This window comes from Choristoneura fumiferana, unplaced genomic scaffold, assembly GCF_025370935.1.
Source record: "Choristoneura fumiferana unplaced genomic scaffold, NRCan_CFum_1 Sck3bRy_348;HRSCAF=598_pilon, whole genome shotgun sequence".
NCBI classification, from domain to species: domain Eukaryota; kingdom Metazoa; phylum Arthropoda; class Insecta; order Lepidoptera; family Tortricidae; genus Choristoneura; species Choristoneura fumiferana.
The window spans coordinates 18,429-25,781 of record NW_027413003.1 but is presented as its reverse complement, the minus strand read 5'-3'; positions in this window follow the sequence as shown (position 1 = coordinate 25,781).

The following is a 7,353-nucleotide window of genomic DNA, read 5'->3' as shown; positions in this document are numbered from 1 at the left end:
ACTTTAATTATTTAAAATAACGCGCAAAAGCCATATTTTTTTGCACGTCCCCTTAAAAATATGTAATTTGTAACATTTTCTTAAGTTTTAGTTTTAGTTTTAGTTTTTGCGAGGCATATTAGGACACCCAAGGATGTCTTTCCCTTCTAAACACCGGGTGTTTATAGGGTTGATTGTAGTTGTGGTAGTTCCTATATCGGACAGACGAAAAGAACAATAGCTGAGAGGGTCAAGGAACACATTGCATCTGTTAAAAATCGCCAGGTAAACAAGTCAGCCATAGCCAAACCACTGGATTGAGCTTCACAATTCCAAAATTCTGTCCACGGAACGTCATTTTTACTCAAGAATGGTACGTGTAGCGGTTGAAATAAAAAAGCATAAGAATTTCAACCGGGACGATGGGTATAAGCTTTCATCTTCGTGGAATCCTGTTATTAATAAGTGTCGGCGTCGGGATGAATGTTCGGAGGGACGATCGGACGTTGTTAGTGTTGTGTGTCGGTGTGATAGGGTGACTAATAAGTGACCAAGTGCGGGTAGTTCGTGATACGAGTGCCGGCACTATTAGTGATCAAGTGCGGGTAGTTCGAAGAACTCGCGCTGCTAGGCAGACTTGACACCCCACACTTCAGTCTACTCGTGACCACGGCAACTGTAACGTTGCCGAAACGTCGAGGTAAATATTACTTGTGTAATAATAGCGTGATAAGTCCCGTTTGTGGTATTTTGACTATGAGCGCGAGTCCTTCGAACTACCCGCACTTGATCACTAATAGTACCAGCACTCGTATCACTAACTACCCGCACTTGGTGATTTTTATTTGTGACCCCATCACACCGACTCACAACACTCATCCCGACGTCGACACTTATTAATAACAGGATTCCACGAAGATGAAAGCTTATATCCATTGTCCCGGTTGACATTTTTATGCTTTTTTATTTCAACTGCTTCACGTACCATTCTTGAGTAGAAATGACGTTCCGTGGACAGAATTTTGGGATTGTGAAGCTCAATCCAGTGGTTTGGTCCTGACTCCAACAAATGCTCGGCTATGGCTGACTTGTTTGTTTATAGCTGAGAGGGTCAAGGAAGATATTGCAGCTGTTAAAAATCGCCAAGTAAATAAGTTTTTATCCCGGAAAATAGCATAGTTCCGGCAGGATAGCGATAAACAAACTGATGATGTTGTTGATGACGATGATGATGAACTGATTTTCACTACCACCACTGGCGTACTAACGCTGCTTGCTTGCATTATTGCTTACATGCTTGCTTGCTTGCTTGCATGCTTGCTTGCATGTTTGATTGCATGCTTGCTTGCACTATTTCTTGCACATTTGGGAGTATTCTTGCTTGATTTGTTGTTTGCATGCGTGCTTGCCTTCTGGCTTCACGCTTGCTTGCATGCATGCTTGCACTATTTATGCTTCCTCCAACACACTGCTTGCAGCTGTGAGGGAGTGGGACGCCAGCCCGCTTCATGAGCGCTGGAGGAGATACCATAGACCGGTCATCGCGGGATCGGGGTAGCCCGCGATGTTCATCTAACCCAGGCCGATAAAATTGCATGTTTGTTGATTTGATTGACAAAATTACATGCTCACTTGCAAGCTTGCTTAGGTGGTTGCTTACATGCTTGCTTGCTTGCTTGCTTGCATGCTTGCTTGCATGCTTTCTTACATGCTTGCTTGCACTATTTCTTGCACATTTGGGAGTATGCTTGCTTGAGTTGTTGTTTCAATCACTACAAGTTCTAAAAACCATCTGTTTTGATGCCTCCTACGACCTAACATTAACAAGGTATTTTAATGAACTAAAAGAAGCAAGCAAGGTATTTTACTTTAAGTGCCCCTTACACCCATAAAGTAACCTCAATTTTTAAAATGTCTGTTTGTTACTGTCCCTTACGACCAACAATTTACTCTAGTTTTAGCTTTTGATGTCCCTTACGCCCATAAGAGTATTCCTTATTTTATAAGTTGCTGTTATTTAATGCCCCTTACGACGTACCAATTACACCTTTTTTTTAAATGTCTGTTTGCTACTGTCCCTTACGAGCGGCAATTTACTCTAGCTCTTGCTTTTTATACCCCTTACGCCCATAAAAGTACTTCTTATTTTATAAATTGCTGTTTTTTAATTAATTATACAGGCCAATTATTATTATATATGCATCATCATCTCGGCCTATATACGTCCCACTGCTGGGCACAGGCTTCCTTTATTAGGATCTGTCAGAACAGCTGTCAGGATAGCTTAAAATAAACAAAGTAGCTAAGAGAAATGTACCTCAACAGCCTTGACTGAAATTCCATTACGGAAATGTTAGCTCGACGTCTAGCCATTAGGGGATCCATCAACTTAATCTTCTTTTTTTGTTTTGCTTTTGGCATCTTATAAAAAAATACGCGCGTTGACAAAGAACAAACGTAGGCAATCAAATACGTCCTCCGTGTTTGACGTGTCTGGCACGACTGACCGAATGTGCAATGCGCAAACGCTCGGCGCGTGGAAGGTAGGTAGACGCGTTAGTATTTTGATGTTAGGTACAAGAAATAGGTACAGGCGGTAAGGTTACGCCCAACAACTTCTTGCTTTTTTATCTTATTCGTTATAAAATGTTGGGGGTGTAAAGGGCAATGAAACAATAATTGACCCATACGCCCTTTTATTATATTTGTTGGGTTTTTTTTAACGACATGAGCCGAGTCGTAAAGGACATATGAGACTGCCACAGCCCCTTACGACCCAAATATTAAAAAAATAATACATTTACGCCATTTTTCAGCTCAAATATTTTATATCATGTCCCTTAAGCTATTTTATTTTAAAATAATAAATGTTGATAACAGCAAAAGTAAGGGCCGTATCGTAACTTGAATACTACCAATCGACAGAGAAAAAAAAACTCTAATTTTCTATGTTTAAAAGTGATTTTCGGTATTTTGTCCCTTACGCCAATTGAGACTTCCACCATCGATTTATTAATGTCAAATTTTGACAAAATCACGCGTTTCGTAGATGGCACAAGGTATTACTGAATACTCCTTTATCCGCTGAAAGTTTGACTGGTAAGGTCCTTAAAGGATAAGTACGCCTTCGTAAATGTATCTCAACGTTCGTCAATTGTGTTAGTCCATTTATTTTTATAGGTACAATAAAAAGTTTACATACATATTTACCTATACAAAAAGTAAGGAAAATTCGTGTATTAAAAGTGTATATTTTTACAAAAAATATTAATGAGTACAAATATCTGCCAATGAATGTAAGATGGTCAATTTGTTTTTGAACTGTTTTGTTCAGGTACTTCAGTTCTGCTCATTATCTGTTTACTGTGCTCCTCGAGTGAAAAGGACGGTACGAGTTACCTGTTGGGGTCACTTTGAGCTTTCAACTTTAAATAAATTTCCTTACATTGAGTAGGAATTATTCGGGACACAACGTTTAGAAACCGATGGAATGTTTGACCTCTTTCTTATCAAATCATTGTATTATGCAAATCCTTGCAAGGTGAGCATGGCTACCATATCTCAGGATTGGTCTTGAGATCTCCGAACTTTTTGACTCCAGGTTTACGGCCAGATTTTGTAAAACTCCAGAAATGTCATGATTTTCAAAAAAATAATTGAGCAGAGTACCTAGATAGATTATATATTAAAAAAAAACAAAAAAATCTAAAAATTCGATTGCCTTAAAAACCAAAAAAGAAAAAAACAAGCTTTAGTTTAGAATTTGTTAAGTTTTCTGTTGGAAACCCGTTTTATTCCTATTAACATTCCAGATATGAGTCCACACTTTTTGACACGTGCCTTCCTTTACAGTCGTTAAGAGTCCTGGGTCAAGGCGAAGTGATATTGTTTCTTGTGAAAAAAGATTTTCCCAATTTTCCGCCTTTGTCCTTTGAAATAAAAGACTGTTGTTTTCACTCGGCGGTAGCTAACAAAGACTGTTGCGACGGATAGAGAACAGTGCGGTTGCGCGAGCGAGACTGATGAATAGAACTAATAAGTTTTGTAATCATGATATTTTTAATAAAGAAAAACTGCTCAAGGTTCATACAAGCGTTGTCATTTAAACTACGAGTAATACTTATTTATCAAATTTCGATACGAATACAAGATGAGGGTAAAGTTCGACTGCAAGATTTGAAGGCAAGTTATATTTTTACCCCCGACCTAAAAAGAGGGGTGTTATAAGTTTGTCTGTGGCACCGTAGCTCTTAAACGGGTTAACCGATTTGAATGCGGTTTTTTATTTGAAATCAGGTTTTCTAGTGATAGTTCTTAGGCATGTTTCATCAAAATCGGTTCAGCCGTTTTTGAGATATTGAACTTTGAAGTAGTCGGGGGTTTTCCAACTTTTTGTTAGTTAGGTTATATCTTCTATCTTTAAGAAGAATCTAATACCTTTAAACGAGCAATTCTTGTATATCTAAATATATTTCGGGGATCTCAAAAAACCATTCTCCAACTCAACGATTTCGATGAAATTTGGTATGTAAGGTTTTTCGGGGATGAAAAATCGATCTAGCTTGGTCTTATCTTTGGGAAAACGATTGTTACCGAGCTCGGCTCGGCAAAGCTCGGACGCCCAGGTACTTATCTTTAAACGAGCAATTCTTGTATATTTATTTGTTTCGGGGATCCCGCAAATCGGTATGTGAGAACTTTCAGGGAGCAATCAGTCTTACCTAGCCTGAGTAGGTATTTGGTATAAATAATACGCACAATAAGATCGGTATTTCGATGGCACTGTTATCTATCACTTATCAGCGTAGTGGTTCAGCGGCATTGTGTTGGTCTCGTTCAAATTAGGATCAGACGTGATTTTCTTTTATATTTTGTATTTAAATACATATCTTATTAAAAAAACACGATCAAACAAAAACAAACTCCGATATACTTAACTTACTTAAATCTTTCTTATCCTTACCTAATTTACATCATTGCAAATTAAATAAAAGCTTGTAATAATACGAGGATTAAAAATGCTACTAGAACTAATCATTTTTTCATTGTTTGTCATCTGTGTTTGTTTACTTATTTTGTACAATAAAGAGTTTACATACAAACATACATACTAATAAAAGTGCGATGCGATTGTATGGCAAAAAAGCCATATATTTATTTATTTGATTCAGACTTTAATGAAGCGGCGCTCTAATTTGTTGCTCAAAAATGTATTATTATATTATATTGTTTTCAAATGTGGCGGAAAATTCGATTTAATTTAGCAATAAACGGTCACGTTTAAGTTCTGGGTGTAATTATAACTACCCAGGTACCATCAGCCAAATATCACCCCAAAGTGATAATCGTTTGCATGTCATAAAACAATAATGCCAATAGACGTGTCTGTCAACTTGAAAGTTCGACTTTGACGACATATTCGTTTGATAGGAACTTGTTTAAAAATTGATAGACCACTTATTTGGCTGATGGTACCTAAATAAATTTTTAATACAAGCGTTTTTTGCTGACTGTACTTTTTGTTGACTTTCTTGCATTTCCACCATTAGCTACATTAGCATACCAAATTTAAAGTCGATGCCATTAACCGTTGAAGGGTATTCCGCCCTGCGGAGACGATCCTGGCCGGACTACCTACCAGAATGTCACTAGTAGATTATTGTATTGTCACGCGATTTACTTAAGTATGCCAAATTACAAGTCGATCCGACTACTGGAAGTTGGTCGCATTTAACATGCAAGATTTGATTACAGACAGACAGGCAGACAGACTGAAAGACAACTGGAAAGGTGAAACTAAATAAAAGTATGTAAAAAAATGGTAAATGCAGATTTTGCTTTAGGATTATATTCTAACTGCACACGAAGCAAACACGAAATAAAAATGGCTACCTAAACTGCAAAAAGGTGCGGTCTACGTAAAACTAAATAATGAAAATAACTGGGATAGTATTACATTCCTTTTTAAACACGGGCCAGGCAAATAGACAAGGGACAGGTGGCGTCCTTTTTGCTATTTGTAGAATTTAATAGAAATTTACCCTTAAGGTTCGTGGCTGGCGGGTACAGATGTAAACTAACGTAGCAATGGTGAATGACTATGCAGTTAAAGTCCTTAAACTAAATAAACCCATTTAATACAACAATACGTTCAAAATTGACATTATCAACATATTAGGTGCATTACAAAGAAATAAACTAAATTAAATTATATGAAATTGCATTAAATTCCAATACTTATTAAAAATAAATTTAATCAAACACGAAATCAAATTAATCTTTGTTAAAAAAGTTAGAGTCTTTTAATATCAGTGCAGGGTTACCGTTTCTTTAAGCCCAGCATCAACGAGAATAATAGTTAAATAAGTTACATTACACTGCGAGGCGGTAGAGCGAACGAGTTTGAAGTGTTCGATCGAGATTCCACTGAACGAGGTTAAGATGTTTAGTTTTCGTTTTGGAACTAAGGTACCCCATACACCCCTGTATTTAAATGCTCATAATTTATTGAATTAGGCGTTACTTGGACTTAAACTTAGCTATCATAAGGTCGCAGGTGAGCAAAGAAATTAGTTATTCTAGTTCTATACTGTAATCTGTGATTTACTTAATCACGAACAGTATTATATAGTCTGTCAAAAAAGTGAAGAAATTAAAAAGTGGTAACACTGTAGTGTCATCCCTTTCAAACCCTGTCAAACCAAAAAGGGAGGACACTACAGTGTTGCCACTTTTTAATTTCTTCTCTTTTTTGACAGACTATAACAGCAAAGCATACATAACAAGATTCTGGAAAAGTCTATATTGTCTATTCCCCATAACAGCACTGTATCGTAATGTTTTTTTTTTTTTTTTTTTTTTTAATGGCAATATACAAGTTCGGATAGAACGACGATTGTGCCAATGTCAAAGTGAGGAAACGGAGCGGAATTTAATCAAAAAATATTACGGAATTTTGATAGGAAAGTTTAGGATCAGGATCGGGTTTGGACGGAATAGTTATACGTGAATACAAATTATAATGAGAGGCAGCATATTTATATTTTAATATCATTAGAAACAATGTATGAAGCAATGGAGGCATAGATACATGGGTTATTAGATGAAAGTAAGCAGGGAACGGATGTTGGTAATGGAATACTTTGTGATATAATACTGTTATAAAAAGTAACACGGTCATAAAGTGGACAAGATAAAATTATGTGGTTCAGATCACCTACCTCCGAACCACACTCACAAGCAGGGCTATCTATGATATTAATCTTCGCCAGGTGTTCCGGCGTGCAGACATGACCTAAACGCATTCTTATTAAAACACTAGTACTTCTTTTGCAAAATTTATACTTAAAAAACCAGGGTTTATTAGGAATGGAG